The 10,769-nt window shown below is 32.9% G+C and overlaps 1 protein-coding gene across 8 annotated transcripts in view; it reads left to right on the top strand.

The window, feature by feature from the left end:
* Window positions 1–84: 84 nt before the first annotated feature.
* The window catches only part of LOC118153009 (putative uncharacterized protein CCDC28A-AS1), a 400,860-nt gene continuing 390,175 nt past the window's right edge, over window positions 85–10,769 (top strand). For all 8 annotated transcript variants that reach the window (XR_004742138.3, XR_013534613.1, XR_013534614.1 and 5 more), the window contains exon 1: window positions 85–193. The gene's annotated coding sequence lies outside the window, so the exon portion shown is untranslated. The remainder of the gene's footprint in view (window positions 194–10,769) is intronic.

Below are 10,769 nucleotides of genomic sequence, written 5' to 3'. Positions count from 1 at the left end.
AACCTGTAATACATATGGAAAGAGTTTCCATGGCAACCTGTATTGATGTCACAAGCTCAGGCTTCTGACTTCATTGCATAATGCAGTAGCAACTGGATTTGCAGCAGAAGCAGTCTGCTACAGAACAAGTGTCTTGGTTCACAGCAAAGAGGACAAAGAAAACAGCAAGTTTTAGGGGGTTGAATCCTGGATTGTGAGTCAGATTGCCTGAGTTCTTATTTTAACCCTGCCTCTCACTTGTTGCCTTGTTTTGAGTAATTGTGTTTACATGTGTGCACTGAGGTTTGAAGCAAGAAATCTTCCATCTCTAGGATGGACAGAGCAGAGAAAATTTCAGGATGTCTAATGTTTTGCATTTGGTAGAAAGCTCAGTAAAGCTAAAACACCCTAAAAATAACTTGGCAGGAAAGGAACTACTAATGCTTTGTAGTATGTAACTAGCTAGCTCACAAAGATAAAAAGGACACTTTGAAATTAAAAAGCAACTGGCTGGGTTTTTTATTTTTACTTTTTGAAATAGTAATGAGTAAAGGACAAGATTAATGTCCTAATCTTAATTTTAATAAGAATATAGAGAACCTGTACATAAATGTCACTATAGCTATATAACTATATTAACATAAAGATATATTTAATGGGTATGATGCTTCTCATGTTTATACTGTATAAATTAAAAATAAATGTTTTTTAATTGTATCATATAAATATTGATTCTTATTAGAAAACAACTGAATAAGTGAAATGGCCTTGCTAATTTAAGATGACATCTTAAACAAATCCTAATGATACATTTCTTAAAAAGACCTAAGCTTTCCATTGGAGCCTGTAGCCTATTCATTATTTCCATTGGTCTGGCTTCTTGTTTAAACATTAATTTTAGAATTGAGATATGAATATTTTGGGATTTGAAAAGGCACTTAAACAAATCAACTTCCACACCAGAAACTGAGGTGAAAACATTATATGTCTTTTTATTTTGATTTTCTCTAAGGTAAAAAGGCTGGGCATTTTGATAAGGAGAACTATGACTCTTAATAACCTTTCTATTCATATGCTTCAATCATTCCAAACTATCAGCAAAAATATAACATCTATAAGCTTCATTAGCACAATTCCATGTTGAATAACCCCCATGAAGACACAATTTGTTATGTTTTAGGAAATTCTTAAGTTACAATTGAAAATCGTTGAGTGAGGTAGAAGTTGGGGGCATATTTTTGAATAAGCATGTACATGCAATTAAGCTCCACATTATAATGGAACACAAGCATTTGTATGAGATGCAAAACCATCTCTTAAAAGCCAAAATTTAGAGTACAGTGTTTTATAGAATATATATAAATACAAATCCATTCTTTCATCATAGGCATCATGCCTACCAAATTAGCTAAGGTAGCATTTCTTTTACAGTAACAAAAACTTGTGTGTTTGTGTGAACTTAATTCAATAGATTTTTATTCACTTTATTGACATGAAAATGTCCTAAACGTACATAGTAAAGTTTTGTAAAAGAACAGGTTGGTCCCCATTTTTTTTTTTCATCTTAAGAGAACAATATTGGTAACTTTCTGGACTCTATGTAGTCCATGTGCTAAATTCTACCGTCTCCTAAACAGAACTTCTGCGAATAGCAGAGACTAAGCATCCATTGCAACATCATGTATATCAAGGAATCATACGTGTAAAAGAAGCTTTAGTTTATTAACCAAACTGGGATCTGATAGATTTATATAACTTTCGCAAAGTTAATTGGTAGAAGAATCCATACCTCAGCCAAGTACTTGCTCTATCATATTAGGCTCTCTGGATCCTGCTGGAGCACTTCTATCCAGAATCACCTCCTTGACTAATCTTGAAAATTCCGTACTGTCCATTTCTGGAGATCTGTTCATTTAGCTAAGCTTGTGACTATAAACTAAATTAGGCTATTGATTTGGTTATTCAGTTAAATTTATTCAACATTTTGAAATGTCTGTATGTTCAGAGTTTTGTAGTATATAAAAACAGCATGAGTATTTATAAAACTCTGGTGGGGTGATGTTGCTTTGAAAAGTAAAACAACCAGGCAAGAAACTTGGGTGCACAGTAATGCTGTCAAAATCGTATGTGCATAAGCTAAGGGAATCCAGGAAAGGGAATTATTGGAGGCAGTGAGTCCATGGCCTTAGCCAAAGAACATTTTTAGTGCTATAATATTTCTTACCTCTGAAACCTCCTTCTGTTCTGTGTCTCTCTTGCTCCCCCCCCCCACCCTCACTGTCTTTTTTCAACATACAAGTAGTCCATGTTTATTGTTGAAATAGTGGGTAGAAGAGTTGAACAAAAATGAAAGGGTAATTCTATGATCAAGAGATTTTCTGCAGCATCTTCTGTGTATCCCTTCTCAAAATGTTTTAAGCTCACCTGTAGGCCCAAATGTTATTTTTTAAAATGGGAGCATATTCTGCATATTACTTTGTAATCTTTTCTTCTTATATAATAATATTGTGTGATGATGTTTTTGTGATTATAGAGATTTATCTAAATTTCAGTTACATGAAGTTCTATATATGGCTGTGCCATAATTCATTTAATCATTTTGCTATTTTTAGACTGTGCTCATTCCCAGTTTCTTGCTGACATAATTTATGTATAAATTAAAATCTACATGTGGCCAGTTGCAGTGGCTGTAATCCCAGAACTTTGGGAGGCCGAGGGGGATCACTTGAGGCAGCAGTTTGAGACCAGCCTGGCCAGCATGGCAAAACCCCATCTCTACTAAAAATACAAAAAATTAGCTGGATATGATGACATGCACCTGTATTCTCAGTTACTCTGGAGGCTGAGGCAGGAGAATCACTTAAACTTGGGAGGTGGATGTTGCAGTGAGCCGAGATCACGCCACTGCATTCCATCCTGGGTGACAGAGCAAGATTCTGTTTCAAAACAAAACAAAAAAATGCCTTTATAAAACCTTGAATACTTGTTCATTTTTTTATTTAACTGAAAACAAATTTGTTCAAATTCTTTGAGATATAATTGACATACACTCAGATGTTTTCTGATTGTAAGTCTCTAGAAGTGGAATAGCTGAGTTAAAGAGTATAAGGGGTTTTAAGAATGTTAATACATGTTGAAAAACAGATTGCTAGAAATACATAATTGATAATGTCATAAGAATGAGATGTATTTCCCTGTACCCATGCTACTACTAGATATTAGCATAATTTTAAATCATAGCAAAGTGCTAGAGAAAAAATAGTACTTTAATAAAATGTGTGTTGTTTTTGTGAGACCTTCTGATGTTAAACAGCTTTTCATATTTGAATTTAATTCAATTAAAATTCAATGTCTTTTTATAATTGACAATGTATATCCTTTCGTTAGATACCTATTGGGTATTGGTCTTTTTTTATTAATTTAGAAGGGTTGCTTTGATATTAAGGTTATAATTGCCTCATATAATGCTAATTAGTGTTCTAGTTGGCCATTTGTCTTTTAACCACGGCTTTCATTCGTTTCCTGCTCTTTCGTACTTTTTAAGTATGTAATCCGTTAGTGTTCTCTTTTATGGTTTCTTCTTTTGGCATGAGCCTCCAAAAGATCATATAAATATTTGACTATTTTTTCACAGTATTGATTTTCTTTTCATTTAATTATTTCTTCCAGAATTTTTTTGATGTAAGATATATTCCAATATTTATTTGAATATTTTTCCAAATGTTTTTTCCCTACTTTTCTCAAATTCAAAATTTTTATGTAATTAAAAAAATTCTGTTGTGTGATCTAGTGTCAGTATCACAGTTTTATTTTATTATTGTTTAATAATTAAATAATTACTTGCTTAAATAAACAATTGTCTTATTGTTTAAAGCTTTTGATATCATACTTATAATAATGTTGTAAAAAGAATTATAAAATGTATGCCGTCTTCACTGGGTATACAAAAAGGGGATATTGCACTAAATTGTTTCTTTTTATTTGCTTTTTAAATCCAAGACTCACAATTTTATCTTCGTTGTATCTAGGTGAAATTAATTTTAACTGCTATATTTTTTCATTGACTATATAATAATATGTTGCCTTATCTTTTCATGAGGCCTTTGGCTAGTTTATGTTTATTCGGTGCTTTACACGAATCTAGTAAGATGATTTTTTACTTTTGAGATGGAGTTTCACTCTTGTTGCTCAGGCTGGAGTGCAGTGGCCAGGCATCTTGGTTCACCACAGCCTCCGCCCCCCAGGTTCAAGTGATTCTCCTGCCTCAACCTCCCAAAAAGCTGGGAATATAGGCACGTGCCACCACACCCAGCTAATTTTTGTATTTTTAGTAGAGACGAAGTTTTACCGTGTTGATCAGGCTGGTCTCAAACTCCTGACCTTGTGATCCACCTGCTTCAGCCTTCCAATGTGCTGGGATTACAGCTATGAGCCACTGCGCCTGTCCTAGTAAGATGATTTTGTAGTTTTTATCTTTAAGCTGTTAATGAAGTGAATTACACTGGTAATTTTTTTTTTAATGATAAACGACTGCATTATTGGCATCAACTCTCATGACAGTATAGATTAGGGGAGGTTTTATAGATTATGGGAGGTTTACCTTAATAGTATTTTTATTTAGGATTTTCACATCTGTGGTCTCCAAGGAGATTTTCCTTTCTCATATTATTCCTAGTTTTGATATGAGAATCATACTTGCCTTAAAAGATGAGATTGGAGCATTCCTTCTTTCTTTCTTCTTTGTGTGTGTGTGTGTGTGTGTGTGTGTGTGTGTGTGTGGAAAGGAAATTTTGTCTGTTCTTCTATCTATGGTAGAATTTCTTGTAAAACTGTGTTGGATTTCGCAGTTGTTCTTGTTTTTATTGCTTGTTTTGGGGAGGTGTGACTCCTTCAATTACAGTGAAATTGCCTGTAAAGTTATCTGAACTTTCGTTGTTCTTATTCTTGTTTGTTTTGGGGAGGGATGGAAGAATATGTAATTTACTGGTTTCAGTTCCTCAGTGGTTATATAAATCTAGGTATATATGATTTTATTTGGTAATTTTCTACTTAGTTTTGTTTGGTAAATTGTAATTTTTCTAGAAGTTTGTTTTCTTTATTTTCAAGTATTTATTACTTTTATCTTTTGAATGTCTGATATATAGACCTTTTAAATATTTTATTTGTGTCTTTTCTCTTTTTTATCAGTAACACTAGAGAAAAATTTTCTCAGCCTTTTCAAAAAGTAAAATTTTAGCTTTCTTTATGTCTCTTCTAATCCTTTGCTGTCTAATAACGTGTGCTAAAACTGAGTGGCTTAAAATAGTTATAATTTTATTACAGTTCATGATTTTGTGGGTCAGAAATTCAGAGTTTGGTTGGGTCATTCTTTTGCTCCATGTGATATTAACTGGGTTCATCTCGTGGTGTTTGCTGGTGGCTAGTCTGATCTGGAGAGCCTAAAATAGCTCTACTCACATGCCTAGTGCCTTGGAACAGCTGGAGGGCTGAGCTCACCTCGGTTTTTCCTTCTACCCAGGCAGCACAGGGACACTCCACACGTCCTCTCCAACCGAGTAGGACGACTTCTTATGTTGCAGCCAGTGCCCCAGGAATGTTCTGAGAGACAGAAAATACAAGTTGCAAGTTCTCTTAAAGGCTAGACATAAAATTGGCAAAGCATCGCTTCTGCCATATTTTTGGTCAGTGTAGTCATAGAACAAAGATTCAAGGGAAGGAAAATCCTGTCTCTTCTTATTGGGATTAGTAAAGAAGAACTGGGGCCATCTTTACTCCATCACATTGATCCCATGTTCTATGAGTTATTTAGAAACATGGTTTTAAAATTTTAATTGTGTATTCTTAACAATATGTCTCCTTGGGACCTAAGAGACATATCCATCAATTGCAATATGTGATTCTAATTTGGATCCTGACTTGACCAAACAAACAAAAATATAAGATAATCAGGGATATTGAAAACAAAAAGGCCTTTCTTCTATAAAGTTACAGACAAATAGTTATGGATGAATTTGCTTCAGAAAAATATTAATGGGAATGAGTATATAGATTGGCTATGAATTGAATAATTGTTTAAGCTAGCTGAAATGTACATTGCATTCCATGTATTATTTCATCTACTATAGGTGTTAGAAATTTTCATAAGGAAAAGTTAAATATTTATCTTATTGATAATGATTTCTAATTTAATTTCATTGTAGTCAGAAAAAGTAGAATGCATACTTTCTCACTCCCACAAATATACACATGCACATACTTACATACATACATATAAATTAAATAACACTTTCTCCCTTGTACCTTAATATATTCAATTATTCAATTTTGATCAATGTACCATATGTATTTGAGAAAACTATGGAATCTCTCTATACATTAAATCAGCTTTGATAGTCCTAAATTTTCATTTTTATAGAATTTTTCTGCTATTAATAATTGAAAAAGGAGTATTTAGTTTTCATACTTTTATAATGATGTGTTGATTTCTCTCTGTAGTTCCATAAATGTTTTACATTGTGTGTAATTTGAGGTTATCTTTAGCTTCATATTACATATCGAGTTGTTATATTTTATTGAGATTTAAAATTTTAAATAGTATCACTTCTTGCTAATAATCTATTTTACATCAGAGACTATATTTAGAATATTGCTATAGTTTTCGCAGCTTTTGTTGAGTTATTATTTACCTACTGTCTCTTTTTTCTAATTTGTAAGATTTTTTTTTAAATTTAGTTTTTTTGGGTGCAAGTAGGCATATGTATTTAGGGGGTACACCAGATGTTTTGATATGACATGCAATGTGTAACAGTCACATAATGGAGAATGGAGTATTAGTCCCCTTAAGCATTCTTTGTGTTACAAGCATTCCAATTATACTCTTTGAATTTTCTTAAAGTGTATAATTAAATTATTAATGACTATAGTCCCTCTGTTAAAGTCAACATACAAAAACCAGTAGCATTTCTATATGCCAATAGTGAATAATCTGAAAAAAAGTCAAAATCACATTTACAATAGCCATACATAAATTAAATACCTAAGAATTTTAAAAAATGGAGAGATTTCTATAAAAAAACTTCTTTCTATTAGAATATAGAAATGCTACTGATAAAACACTGATGAAAGAAATTGAAGAATATACCAAAAAAAAAAAAAGGAAAAATACTCCCTATTTATAAATTGGAAGAATCGGTATCGTTCCATCAAAATGTCCATACTACTGAAAGCAACCTACAGATTCAATGCAATCTCTGTCAAAATATGGATGATATTCTTCACAAAAACAAATGAAAATCCTAAAATGTATATGGAACCACAAAATACCCAGAATAGCAAAAGCTAATCTGAGCAAAAAGAACAAAACTGGAAGAATTATATTACCTAACTTTAAATTATACTACAGAGATAGCTCTGTTCTGTTCCGCTGTTCTATGTGTCTCTTTTTAGGTTGGCACTATGCTGTTTTGGTTACTATAGCTCTGTAGTATAATTGAGGTTATTTTACAGTTCCATATAAATTTTAGGATTTATTTTTCAATTTCCGTGAAAATGGCATTGGTATTTTGATAGGGACTATGTTGAATCTGTAGATTGCTTTGGGTAGTGTGGACATTTAACAATATCTTTCCATTTTGTGAGGTCTTCTTCAATTTCTTATATTAGTGTTTTGTAGTTTTTATTATTGTGATTATTATCGTAGCTATCTTTCAATTCTTTAATTTCTTGGCATTTAATTTTTTGTGTGGCTATTGTAACTGGGATTCCTTTTTTATTTCTTTTTCTACTGTTCAGTATTAGGGTACAGAAATGCTACTAATTTTGTATGTTGATTTTGTATCCTTCAACTTTACTGAACCTGTATATCAGTTCTCATAGGTTTTTGGTGGAGTTTTTAGGTTTTCCCTAATATAAGATTATATCATCTGCAATTAACGATATTTTGACTTCTTCCTTTCTAGTTTGGATGCCCTTTATTTCTTTCTCCTTTCTTAGACTCTCTAGATTCCAGTACTACGTTGAATAACTGTGGTGAAAGTAGACATATATTTAAATCATTTTTTGTCTTATTTTATGTGTGTCCCTTAAATAGAGCATATATTTGAATTTATTTAGTTAGCTTTAATTTTTTTTAAGTGACAAGCTTGGTCTGTACATATAATAGTGACATATTTTTCTTTATTTCTATGATCTTTCTGTTTGTCCTCTGCTTGTTATTTTTTTTTCTAAGTTTCACTTGCCCTTTTCCTTTTCCTAAGTCTCTCAGATTTTATCTGAAAATACTTGAAATGTCTTCATTTTACTCTCAATCTTGAAGAAATTTTTTAGATACAAAATAGTAGATTAAGAATCACTTAAAAAATAATTTCCTGAAGAAATTACTCCTCCTCTAGCTTCCATGGTTTCTATTGAGAAGTCTGCTTTTACTCTATCATTCCTTTATAAGTGGTCTGCTCTGTTTCATTAGTATTAAGACTTTAAGTTGTGGGATTCTGTATTTTTTTTACAATATGTGTAGGCACAGATATCCTTCCTGTACCTCTCCAGAAACTTTCATCAATTCTAAAAAAATTTCCAGTCTAATGGTTTTGAATATTCTTCTCATTCATCCTTCATAATATTCCTTCTTGAGATCTTCTCATTAGAGTATTCATGTACACTTATCTATCTTTCACATTCTGCATTTTCTTTTTTCTGTCGATTTCTGTAATTTCTTCAGAGAAATCTGCTAATTTCCTACTTTTGTCTTGAGTTATACCTAAACTGCTAGTTACTTCATATAGAACATTTTATTACATCTGTTTTCATTATATTTTTCATTAGGTTCTTTCATTAGGTCCAAATGACCTTTTAAGGTCATTTCAATATTATTTTAGGAATACAGATTTGTTAAACACATGAAAACAAAATTACTTTTTAGACTGGAAGTCCATAAATTGTGTTCTGAAAAAGAATTAAGGGTGAATTTCTACTGAAAAAATATTAAATGAGTTTGATATTCATGGCTTGATGGGGAGGGAAAACATTTAATGTTACATTTATCCAAAAAGTAAAAATTATCACTTTTTCATAGAAAACAAAGAGATTTGATGAAAACTATTAGAGAAGAATGGACATTATGAATGATCTGAATGCAGTTAGGAAGAGACTAAGATTAGAGAAATCAGGTTATAAGCTCTTTTTCAATTAACTAGGTAAGGCAAAAGGGCTGAATTGTTCTGGAAAGGGAAGATACTTTCTAAGGGACTTAAGTTTTGGTAACCTTTAAGAAGTTAAAGGTGAGAGAAGGAATCAATGTGGTGGTAATCATAATGCTGATGATTTTATTTCTACTACCGGGAGTCCAAGAATGTAATACCTAAAACTAATATTATTTTATGATATATTACATAGGAATATTTTATTTAGTATTCTTTTGATACACTGAGAATAAATGTGAAGTTGCTAAACTTTATAGCCTAAACAAACTATGTCTATCATTGCTTTCTGTACCCAACACCTCATCTATACCAGTTCACAATCTCTCAACTTCATGTGTCTTCTGTTTCAACTGCTGCTGCAGTAACCAGTGGTGCTTGGGTTCAGGACTTCACTTAGAACTTGACCGTGACTTACCTTAAGGTCATGCCGTGTGCTTCTTACCTCTCAATCCAGGACTTCCCTGTTGAAAAGGAAGTTGAGTAATCTTACCTAGTACCACAAATGCACAGTCTGGAATTTCAGGGGAATTAAGTCCCAGTGAACAAACTTTTGACTAATGGCTAAGAAGATAAATGATAAATACTTTCCCTTTCTTCTAAGCGACCTATGGCCTTGAGGTGCAGTTGATGTGGCTTTCCATAGAAGAGTTCTATGACATGAACCAGGCTGAATTAGTGCTAACTAGTTTAGCAGCACACTCTCCAATCGGATTCTCCTTCCCTATGTTGTTTTCTTTTACTCCTTAATAAAAAATAGTAGCACATAAATCTTTTCTTTGCTTTCTTTCTTTTTTTTTTTTTTTTTTTTTTGAGACAGAGTCTTGCTCTGTCACTCAGGCTGGAGTGCAATGGTGAGATCTTGACTCACTGCAGTCTCTGCCTCCCGGGTTCAAGCAATTCTCCTCTCTCAGCCTCCTGAGTAGCTGGGATTACAGGTGCATGCCACCACACCCAGCTATTTTTTTGTATTTTAGTAGAGTTGAGGGTTTCACCATGTTGGTTAGGCTGGTCTTGAACTCCTGATCTTGTGAGCACATAAATCTTTGCATTATGCTATGCTTGCTGAGGTGCTGAGGCTAAAACACCTGCCCGTATCTCAGCCTGTACTGAGGGGACATGGCTATTTCTTCATATTTTTCAGAAGAGGATTGAATAGGGATGGACATCTAACACAAAGGCTGACACACAATTCACCAACTAAGCTAATTATTTTACTCAATGTGTACAGGGAGGTGGGAATCTGCTTCTTTAGTTGGTCTCTGTTCCACTTAACTCGTGGATTATGAGCATCTAGCAAAATTGAATGTGAATCTATTATATACAGTGAGATTTTACATACATGTATATATGATACAATATGATTTTTTGGACAATACGGATCTTAAACTCAAGCCAGCTGTTTCACCCAGGACTCAACTAAAGAATCTGCAATCTGTTCCAGGAATGGATGGGAAATGGCTACAGCAGCCTTACTGTGAGACTGTCCCAGTGTTCTATCTTTCTAAGGCGGTTTGAAGGGTAAATTTGATACGGAATTTTACTTTTCATTATGACTTTAGAACCAAGAAGTTACCTCTAGAAAGTATAGAGTTT

This window comes from Callithrix jacchus, chromosome 4 (genome assembly GCF_049354715.1).
Source record: "Callithrix jacchus isolate 240 chromosome 4, calJac240_pri, whole genome shotgun sequence".
In the NCBI taxonomy this organism is placed as follows: Eukaryota; Metazoa; Chordata; class Mammalia; order Primates; family Cebidae; genus Callithrix; species Callithrix jacchus.
The sequence above is the reverse complement of the archived record's forward strand: the minus strand, read 5'-3'. Positions and strand labels throughout refer to the sequence as shown.